At 42.3% G+C, this 11,638-nt stretch overlaps 1 long non-coding RNA gene across 1 annotated transcript; it reads left to right on the top strand.

The window, feature by feature from the left end:
* The first annotated feature begins 476 nt into the window (after nt 1-476).
* LOC307102427 lies at nt 477-11,001 on the top strand. The gene is made up of 3 exons (XR_013813735.1): nt 477-584; nt 769-854; nt 10,911-11,001. It is a non-coding gene; the product is annotated as an uncharacterized lncRNA (long non-coding RNA).
* Nucleotides 11,002-11,638: the final 637 nt, after the last annotated feature.

Below are 11,638 nucleotides of genomic sequence, written 5' to 3'. Positions count from 1 at the left end.
GGGACACTGTATTACCTAAACTGGCTTCCTGCAGATGGCTAGCTTCACAATGTTTTAACCAACAATAAGTGGGTCAAAAAGTTTCAATCCCTAGGTAGTTGGAAATTTTAGTCCAACTCCTCTGCCATGACCTAACATTTGCAACTCCATCCATCCATCCATCCATCCATCCATCCATCCATCCATCCCACATTTATTAAGTATTTGCTATCTTCCACAAATCCAACAAAGATTTATTAATTGCCTCTATGTGCTTAGCTTTGCGTAAAGGTGAACAAATAGATGTGGGTCAAACTCTTACAGAGCTTCCAGTCTAATGAAAGTGCTATCTGTGCGCATGGTTTGACCTGGATTGTGCTGTCAGAAAGCCTACTCTTCAGCGGAGAGCACAAACTTGTACACATAACCACAAATGCAGTGTGACGGAAGCATGAAGGTGTGCCCTGGGGATGAGTGGTGACCTCTCCAAGTGTCCAGGAAAGGCTTCTCCAAGAAGCGGATGCCGTCGCTGGACCTCGAAAGAACGAGAGTGTCCAGCCATCCGGGGAAACCCGTTTGGAGCAGTAAGAGTGGAGGACGCTGAGGTACGGAGATGGGAAACATCATTCCCAGTTTGGAATGCAGAGTTCTGAGGGTGTGGGAACAGGTGGGCAAAACCAGGACCTGTGGGGCCCGGTGAACCTGTGGAACTTGGACTTTATTATGAGGCGTACGGAGGCGGTTGATGGATGTAAACAGAGGACTGACGTGATGGGACTTGCCTTTTAGGAAAATCATCTGCCAGCATTGTGACTCCAGGAGCTAGCTAACGAGGTGACAGGATTGATGTAACTTGGCCACTCCCTTGGATGCAGGTAGGTGTGTGTGTGTGTGTGTGTGTGTGTGTGTGTGTGTGTGTGTAAAGGGAGTCTAGGTGTGTGTGTGTGTGTGTGTGTGTGTGTGTGTGTGTGTGTGTGTGTAAAGGGAGTCTAGGGGGCTCCCAGGCCTCTGGCTTTTTGCAGCAGCCTCTGTTTGACCCCAGACTCCAGACTTTTCACATGAACACATTCTGCCGGCCACAACCAGACCTAACTTCCTTGAACAGATTCTTCCTTTGCCATGTTGCTTGTTTGCTTTAAAACTTGAGAGTCAGTGTTTCTTACTCCACAAATATGAATTTTAAAACTTTCTTCCAAGGCTCTTCATTGAGTCTACTCCTTGGCTCAAACTTTAAAATCTCCCTTCCCCCCCTGAACACCCTCTCTTCACTGTTAAACAAACACTTCATTCTCTTCCATCTCAGCACCCTTGCGCCTTCTCTCTAGAAATCTCCTCCCAGGCTGGCTTAAGCCTCGTGTCCCGCATGCAGCTCTCTCTGACCACTTCATGCCCAAGTGATCCGCTGTATCTTCATCTACTGTAGCTTGGAGCTAAGTACATAACAATAGATTATAAGACAGGATTTTGTCTAATTTGTTCACTGCTATCCCCCACATAGAGCAGTGCTTAGAGTATGATAGGTACTTGGTAAACAGTTGTTGAATAAGTGAATGACTATTAGGTCCTCCATAAATATGTAAGAAAGAAAACATTAGCAAGAGATAGGACACTTAATGAATTGAATCATTCACCAAGTGAACAAGCATGTACTGACTGCTCTATGACAAGCATTGTGATGGTTTCTGGGTTCCCCAAAATAACTAGGCCTGAGGTCTGTCCTCAAGGAGTTCACAGTGAGAACAAAATCATTCTCGCACAGAACCAAAATCTGGAGAATATTTACATTTTAATGCACATAAAAATCAGTAGGGAACAGTATGAACAGTAGATTCAGTAGATTTTTATTTAAAAGGGAAGAGTTTCACATTCCTTAAATTTCAACATCCCAAAGATTGTCAAAGTCTGATTAATATCAAACTCTAGTAAAATGTGTAACAACAGCAACCCCCCAGAACAAAGCCAGTGGGGAGGGAAATTAGTAGATTCACTTTGGAGGGCAGTTTACCAGTTACTTAGTAAAGGTGACATTGTGTGTCTGAGAGAGCCCAACAGCTTTCCTCTCACATAGAAAGGCGCTCGGACATGTGCATGGAGACAGACACAATAATGCTAATTGCAGGACTCGAAATGGGCAGCTAGAAACAACCCTAATTCCCATCAGCAGCAGAATGGATAAATAAAGTGTGATTGTGTCTCAACAGTGGAATCTTCTGGAGCTATGAAAATGAATGGACTTGAGCTGTAATTACCCATGTGACTCAACCTCATAAAATTATATTGAGCTTAAAAATAAGCAAGTTATAGAATGATAATGCAGCTTGACCCCATTTATGTAAAGTTTAACCATGGAATAGAATACAATATATTATTTGTGAATTGAGATAGATTTTTAAAAAGTATAAAATATGCCTGATAGGTTAACCAACCTTCCTGGTTTGCCTCAAACTTTCATTATTTTACCACTAAAGTTCCCTGTCTGGAGGAACCCCCCAGTTCCAGGCACACCCAGACAACTGGTCACCTTACCTGGAAAGAGAAACATCAAGCTTAGAATGGCAGTTACTTCTTGAGTGAGGGCAAGAAGTGGGTTTGGGCAGAGGTATGCTGGATATAATTCAGCTAAATTTGTAATGTTCTATTTCCTAAGATAGATTTAGGGTCTGTGTGTGTTTGTTATGCTATTCTCCATTTGTATGTCTGAAGTGTTTCATAATTAAGAAACAAAACAAGCTCAGCTGGTGTGGCTCAGTAGTTGAGTGTGGACTTGTGAACTAGGAGGTCACAGTTTGATTACAAGTCAAGGTACATGCCTGGGTTTTGGGCTCGATCCCCAATAGGGGCGTGCAGGAAGTGGCTGATCAATGATTCTCTCTCATCATTGATGTTTCTCTCTCTCTCTTCCTCTCTGAAATCAAGAAAAATATTTTTGGAAGCAAAACAAAACAAAACAAAAACTGGAGTGGCGATTGTGCTGTGCCCCCCAGATTCACTCGGCTCTAAGGTCTGAGCACTCTCTTCCAAGCACCCAGAGTTTGGTGGGTGTGTCTCCTTCCTCTCAGATGATTACTGAATGTCCTCAATCCCCTTTGTTTGAGTAGATACACTTCATCTGCGGGGGCAACCTGTAGTCAGTGATTCGATATGGATAGAAAGGCTCACCCTCCCTGCCTCCACTTGAAACCATTCTGGAGAGTTATCCCGGCTCCAGCCCTCCCTGTGGAATCAGCTGAGATGTCTGTTGTGATAGCATCACACCCACCTTCTTCTTCCCAATCCTGCTTTAAGGATTCTTCTGTCCTTTCCCTACAGTAAACATGATGCATGCAAATCTCCACTGTGTTACTGTCCTTCCAGGAAAAAAAAAAAATAAGGAGGGAAGGAGGGAGGGGGGAAAGGAGGAAGAGAAAGAAAGGGAGACAGATCAGAAATTAGAAAAGTAACGCGCCTACCTCTATTTTTTCTTTAGCACCTGGCCCCCGCGTAGCCCACTTTATTTTAAAATCCCAAGTCTATATACTATACAGAATTCTAGGCGTGGCTAAACAGGGTCTGGCTATAAAAAGGGAAAGAAAAAGAATTGCTGATTAATTTCGATGAACAGTTCGAAAATGATACAGTTTTTATTTTTGTGGAGGGACTTTGTGGGTTAGAAAACATTCTGGCACACGGCTTTGCTGTTCCTGCCAAATCAGTCCTTTAAGGACAATGACTCTGTCGGAACAGAAGTGTGTCATTCCGAAAACAAATAAACAGAGTCTAGAACAACATGGAATGCACCACTGACTTGTCTAATGTGGATAACCCTCCAGAGAAAAAACCATAACAATAAAATAGAGAGGACAGGAAATCAGTGAGGCAATGCAATGTGGCCAGGGTCAGAAGACTGACCCAGAAGAATAAAAATAAACCAGAATAAGAAGGAGCATCTAAAAGCAGTCATCTGCCCTTCGGTCTCAGAGAAAGCTCCATCTCTTGATCTTGGACCATAATATAAAAGTGCCAATAGCACGGGCCAGCTCATCTGAGGAGCTTCTTTGCTGTCACCACCATCCATCCCCTCCCAGTACACACACACACACACACACACACACACACACACACACACACACACACGGGGCCACAATTCCTACAGCGGTGTAGCCAAGTTTCCTGGGGACAGCCAACATTTGCTTTCCCAATTCTGCTGACAGGAAAGGATTCTGGAGGTGGGCTCGATTTAAATTATGGCTCCACCACTTAGTGGGTGCGTGACCTTGTCCAAGTAACCACACCTCAATTTCCTGAACTGTAAAATGAGAACAGCGGTCCTCTTAAGGCAGATTTCAGCATTAAGCAAGAAAATGTTTGCAAATCATTAAATGACATGCTTGGAAAACATACAGGGGTGGGCAAAAGTAGGTTTACAGTTGTGATGCAAATAAGTAATGCAATAATTAATACAGGAATAAAACTCTGTTTCGTGTTGTCAACATAAGGAGCATTCAAACCTTTCAAGAATTTTTTTGGGAGTTTATTTGAGCCAAACTGTCGACATATGCCAGGAAGCAGAATCTCAACGGACTGAGATAATGCTCTGGAGAATGGCAGTTTTGTACCTTGTTTTATATGTTACAATCAAAAGAGATGTAAGTGGGTTACATGAAATCCGTTGGTGATAGATTAGGGAGGCTGGAGAAAGCAAAGCGAGGAAGCCAATGGCATCGGATAAAAAGTAAAATGACAGACACATACTTCTTTTACATTGGTGGGTACAGATAGTTAACAGTCAACAATTTACTCAATAACAATGAGGGTATTTGTGTCTCTGCAGAGTGGTGCCTGTGCTTTGAGGGGTCCGGAAAAAGGAAAAATAACTAGACTTTCCAACGATATGTTATTGTAGATGCAAAAAGACAATAGACAGGCTCAGTTAAGGCAAAGACTGACCTTTGTCAGGGAAGATACCGGCCTAGGACATGACTACCCACCATGAACTGCTTTTAGTTAAAGTTTTAACTTCAGACGATTTTTGCAGTTGCTTTAGGTCTGTGAGTTTGCAAGGCCACCATGCAGGCCTTCATCAAGCTTGTCAGGTTAGCATGTGGCCTCTTTTCATCCACAATGTACTCACAACTGCAAACCTACCTTTGTCCACCCCTGTGTATAGGGTTTACTAAATGGCTGCTTGGTTGAATTTTAAGAATTAAAAAAAAAATAATGATTCTAAGAAGGTGTAGGAACATACACATTCCAATGCTGTGCAAATTATTTTAAACTGACCGTGATGCAGGATTAAAATAAATCTAGTGAGGAAAGAAGGGAGGAATTAAACTTCACATTCTTACCAAACAATCTGTAGAAAGTTAAAATTAGAACACTCTTATGACAGAGAATTGTCATGTTTGTTGAACTGAATTGTGGGGGGAAAAATGGTCAGGTCTGTGTGATGTAGCAATTCCTGTGAGAGTAATTAAACTCTGCAGCTCTGTTGCCTTTTTTAGAAGTCATGTCTGTTTAAAAGGAGCTCTCATTGTCCCTATTTACACCCTGACTGCCTGGTGCCCGCCCTGCTGCAGGCAACTCTGCAATTAGCTCCATTCAAGAACAAAGCAGTGACCACTTTCGGCTGCTTTCTGGCTTCAGCCCTTAGGAGGCAAAGGACAGTTTTTGGCTGCTTTGCAAAATGGAATTTAAATCTGCCACAAGCAGTCAGTTGCAAGAATGATAATTGCACAGCTTGTTACAATTGATTTATACAGGCCCCTGAAAAGAATGAAGATCTTCCGGCTAAAATTACCACGTGAATAATCAGTGATATGTGAAAGTTTCCCTCCTTGGGATTTTAATGGCCACATTTAGAACAAAATGGTAATGTTAACCTATTTCCCATACATTGAATAAACCTGCTGATATTTGAGGGTGTCTCTCTTTTTAAAAAATATATTTTATTGATTTTTTACAGAGAGGGAGAGGGATAGTTAGAAACATCGATGAGAGAGAAACATCGATCAGCTGCCTCTTGCACATCCCCTATTGGGGATGTGCCTGCAACCAAGGTACATGCCCTTGACTGGAATCAAACCCAGGACCCTTCAGTCTGCAGGCCGATGCTCTATCCACTGAGCAAAACAGGTCAGGGCTGGGGGTGTCTCTTTAACCATTCTCATCAATATAACCCTTTTGAATACTCATGTGATCTGCTTCATATTCAGTATTCTGTACTTTTCAGATGAAGGACTTTCAGTGAAAAATATCTTAATTAAATTACACCTTGTAAAAAAATGTATACAAAAGTTAAAATTGTGCTGCTGGTGCCACCAAACTTTTAAGTGCCACCAAAATCACCAAAAGCATGTACACTGAATTAGCACCCCCTCCCAACACCCACACCCACACATTCACACACACACCCCACACTCACACATACACACACTCAGCTCAGAGGAACCAGAATGATCCCACTTAGGTGTTTCACATGCAAAGATCCTATTTTGCTTGTTTCATTCAATTTGGAAATCTCTTTATTATGTAAATTTAATCCATGTACATTTATTGTGATCCTTGGTGTGTTTGGACTATCTCTGCTATTGGACTCTGTAAAATGGGATCATAGTGTGTGCCATGCGAGGCAGTTGTAAAGAGTAGAGGTGAAGATTGCAAGTGCCCGGTAGAGTATCCGGTGATACATGCCAGGCATCTAGTAAATGGGAACTTGTACTAGTTCAAACCATTATGGCTATCACTATTAGCAGTTGTCTCTCTCACAGGGATTGTGTCAATTCGGGAAGACAAACAGATAAACAAATACTTAAATACACAAATACTTATAAGCCTTACAGAAGGGATGATCAACCACGCTTGGGATGGTTGGAAAGCCTTTGGAGAGAAGATACTTGAACTGGGTTTTGAAGATCAGGTAGACGTTTGCCAAGTAGAAAGAGTAGGAAAAGTGGAAAAGCATGTTCAAAGACATGGACACTTGAAATGGCAAATTATGTTCTGGGAACTGCAAAACTAGGGTTGAATGGAGGATGTGAAGTGAGCAGAACTAGAGAAGATACATTTGGAGATGGTAGGAAGAGGGCAGGGCATTTCAGTTATAAGCTGCAAGCGGCTGGAGGAGAGACAAAAAGGCTTCGACTAGATACTAGAGCAGGGGTCGGGAACCTTTTTCCTGCCAAGGGCCACTTGGATATTTATAACATCATTTGTAGGCCATACAAAATTATCAACTTAAAAATTAGCCTGCTCTATTTGGTCAGACATTTGATTAACCCACCCCTAATGCCTTGGCAGAGTCAGACCAAATGATTTTGTGGGCCTTATACAGCCCGTGGGCCGGACGTTCCCCACCCCTGAACTAGACAAAGATGATAAGAGTGAAGAGATGGGGATAGATTTGAAAAAACAGGAGATAAAACATACAGGACTTGGCAATTGGTAAAATGTGGAAGTTCAAGTGCCAGTAAGACCACTTACCAGGTGTGGGACTTACGAAAGTTACTGAACTTCTCTGGGCCTTACCTTCCTCAATGGTGAAACCAAACTGGGAATACAAATAGGGCCTATCCCCTGAGACTGTATCGAGGATGAAATAAGACAAGACGTGTAAAGCATTTAAAAAATGCACCTAAAGCAACAATGTCCCAGCGAATGATAACTGTCACTTCCACCTGGGACAGGGAGGGTGCTGGAGGAAGCAGCAAGGAAGCCAGGTTTCTGGTTTAGCAACTGAGAAGCTGCTGCCGCTGCTATTCAGGGAGCCAGGGCCTTGGAGGAGGAGCAGATTTCTAGCCCGTCCATTAGGAAGGATGGGGCTCTTGTGAGGGGTGGGATACACTAGGCCTCCTGGGAGCCCAGCATTTGCTTTGTAAGACACTATTTCGGGGCTTTTATCTGCTCCCTGGTTGCAAGAAAGTACAGGGAAGGAAATGCACAGAAATGGCCAGGAGGTCCCTGGGGAATCTCTCGTCACCTCAGAGGCGTAGTAAGAAGTACACAGAAGGAAGGGGAAGGAACTTAGGAGGAGCATTTTTAGAACCAAGTCTAAAAATAGCCACACTGCTTAAAAGCCGAGAGAAAGAAACTATTAAGAGAACCAACTCTTCATCCTGTGATGATCAGGATTTTGAGGACGTTTTTATCTGCTAATATCATACCCTCATACTCAGCAGTTTAGCAGTTTTTTATGTTGCCTTACTTTACGTTATCTTGAAAAGCTTTGGATAAGAAGAACAGCTATCATCTCCATTTACAGATGAGAAAACAGAGGCTCAGGGAGGTGCTGTTATTTGCTCAAGTCCTCGTGGCTAGAAAATATGGCAAATGCCAAAATTTTTTATTCCTATTGCCTTGTTCTTTCCATTTCTTGTTATTGCTTCTCAATATGCATCTCATTTGTGGGGAACCCTTCTTCTCATCTTCTGATGTTTCCTTCCCATAAAAAAGTCTCAGTCAATGTAACACCTGTCCTCTCTCCCTTTTCTCACTCCACCTTGGGGAGATAGTAACGTACCTGATTGGTAAATTTCTGAATATTTCTCCCCTTATTCCTTTTGGGAAGGAGCCTGCCTGCCCAGAGGCATGGGGTAGGCAGGTGGATGGGTGAGTGAGGGAGGGAGCTTTTCAGGTTCATTTCTGCCTGGAATTTGATGCTTAAATTTGCCTAATCCAGTCAGTCAGCAGACCCATTCAGTTACTTCCCTAAACTTTTCCTTACCATCTAGCTTTTATTATAAATAACATTAATATTTTGGTTTCTATCTTTACTCATTATTTTATTTCTCAACTTGCTCAGAGCCTGGACAAAGAATAGGGTTACTATTTACTGCGGGGGGTGGGGGGGTGGCGGGGGTGTCCCCTGGAGACCTCCTACACATCTGGAACTCTCAAGGGAGCATGGAAATAAGAATGAAGTGTGAGATCAAGCAATCATGACCAAGTACTACAATGACCACAGGAATATTGTGTGACTCAGAAAACATATTAGACGTCAACAGAAGTTAGCTTGGAGAATCCATTCATGGTATGAGTTGCCATTAACCGATAAAGGATTGCTGAAAATGAAACCCATTCTTTTCGCAAAAACAAAATCAATGGGCCAGATAACCAATTAACCTCTCTTCACTGTTTAAGTCTCTAGGAACAAATATGAAATCAATATATATCAAGTAAGCAGTGGCCCTACAATATAGCATCAGCAATGAAAACTAAGGTGAAGAATTGACATCTTACGCTTTTAGTTTTCCAATAAAGCACGGCTTTCCATTAATCGAGTATTTTAACTATCCCAATAAAATTTTGGATTTTCTTCATAGAGGTCGTACACATTTCTCATAAAAACTCCTCCAAAGTACCTTATCTTTTTCTTGCGACTGTAACTGGAATCTCTTTCTCATTATATTCCCAGTAGCTTCTCTATAGAATGCTATTGATTTTCACAAAATGCATTTAACTCTTTTTCATTCTTTGTTTTTTTAAACCATGCGTCTTACCTTCTGTAGAGGAGTATTAGGAGAAGCACTCATGAAAAGAATGTTTCTGTATCATTAACAAAACTCAGAGTCACAGTGTGACTCAGTGCCTCTTATATAAAAGATGAACATAGATTTCTCTTATGGGGCAAAGAGGTATATCTATGCTCTTTACATCCCTGGTCCTCAAAATAGTGCTCCCTTTCACCCCATGGCTGGCCTGTGTTCCAGCTGTGGCCAACAGCTGTTACTCAGGAATGCTCTTTCCTGGTCTCCTGCTTTGGGCCCCTTGACTGGCCAGTCCATTCAGAGTGCTCCTGGGGCTTTCAGAGTGTGGCCTCTCACCCTTGTCCTCACAATGCCCCTCTTCTTGTTTTAGTGTCATCAGCTGCTGCCACTGAGCCAGTCTTTGTCTCTTATTTGTTCTACTCACTGAGGAATCCTTCCAGCCAGACTAGACCCTGGTGAGGACCCAGAAGCAATAGCCTGTTTTGTTTTCATTATGCTCACCAAGAAATCTAAAGCTAAACTTGTGACTGTTTAGCTGACTCCTTGCTCATCTCTTCTCTTGATGGTTTTTCAAGCTTGTAAATATTTTTTCATTGTTCATTAAAAAAAGAGTAAGTAGTGGGGACAGGGCACATGAAAGTGTTACTACAGGACCAATTTTCCTTTCAGGAAACAATCTAGAATGCCATCTATGTTCCATAAATGTGTGTGTGTGTGTGTGTGTGTGTGTGTGTGTGTGTGTGTGTAAACATATATCCATGTCCTATGTATATATATGTGTACAGGTTGGTATTCAAAACATGCATGTATGTACAGGTGATATTAAAAATACTTTAAAACTATACAGTCATCTAAATTCACATATAAATAAAAATTTAAAATACATCCCCTCCTATTCTCTAATAAAACTCGTTTAAATGATATGCTATAGTGAAAAGAATGCATAAAATAATTTCTATATTGTTTGTTAAGTTTTCAAGATTGCTGGTGTTACCATTCATGTCACTGGTTAAATGGTGCTATGTTCTGAGCCATGATTTGATATCCTAACGCTTCCAAATACTTCCCCATTGGATTGATGGACATTAGGGTCCCATAGCCTGCGACTTTGTTATCGGCACAGAGCAGCTAAGCCTGCTGCCCAGTCACAGCCAGGCAGCATCTGGATGCCAGTGCCTCACGTGGACTGGACTCGGTTACCTTCGCCTCCACCTCGGCCCACCACATGCAACCTCCCTTGGGAAGTAGGAAAAGGGAGGGTGGGTCCCTCTGTTTTCAGAATTCCCCTGGCCAAACTCCTCGATTGGATTAAAGAAATGGTTGCTGCTACCTACAGCAATTCCAGATTCCTGGAATTACTACTGATAGGACCCAGAACAATCTCTATCCTTATTGAAGCTGAAGCAGACCACTGCCACCAGGTGGCGCCAACCGCAGTGACTGGGATTTGAACAGATTTGGATCTCGCAGGTCTGGCTGTTGAAACTTGGCTGTCATCTGACTGGTTTATCTCCCTGCGCATAATATTCTCCTGGTCCATCCACCCTGGTTGTCGCAAAAGGTAAGATTTCCTTCTTTTTTACAGCTGAGTAGTATTCCGCTGTGTAAGTATACCACAGCTTTTTTTATCCACTCATCTATCGATGGGCACTGGGCTGCTTCCAAATCTTGTCTATAAATAACGCTGCAATGAACAAAGAGGTGCATTAGTGTTTCGGGTTTCTTTGGATATATTCCAAGAAGCGGAATCGCTGGGTCATCAGGAAGTTCCATTTTTAATTTTTTGAGGAAACTCCATACTGTTTTCCACAATGGTTGCACCAGTCTGCATTCCCATCAACAGTGCACTAGGGTTCTCTTTTCTCCACATCCTTGCCAACACTTGTTGTTTGTTAATTTATTGATGATAGCCCTTCTGACAGGTGTAAAGTGATATCTCATTGTGGTATTATATGATTTCACTTATATGTGGACTCTATATATAAGTTAATTTATGTTAACATTAACAAACAAAATAGAAACAGACTCATAGACACAGAGAACAAACTGACAGCTGTCAGAGGGGAGGGGGGTTGGAGGGCTTGATGAAAAGGGTGAAGGGATTAATAAAGAAAAAAAATCTGGTAGACAGACAACAGTATGGTGATTACCAGAGGTAAGGGGGGGTGGAGGGAGGTAGAGGAGGGTAAAGGGGGGAT

This window comes from Cnephaeus nilssonii (genome assembly GCF_951640355.1).
Source record: "Cnephaeus nilssonii genome assembly, chromosome: 6".
Taxonomy (NCBI): Eukaryota; Metazoa; Chordata; class Mammalia; order Chiroptera; family Vespertilionidae; genus Cnephaeus; species Cnephaeus nilssonii.
Note: the sequence above shows the minus strand (reverse complement) of the source record. Positions and strands in the feature narration are given on the sequence as shown.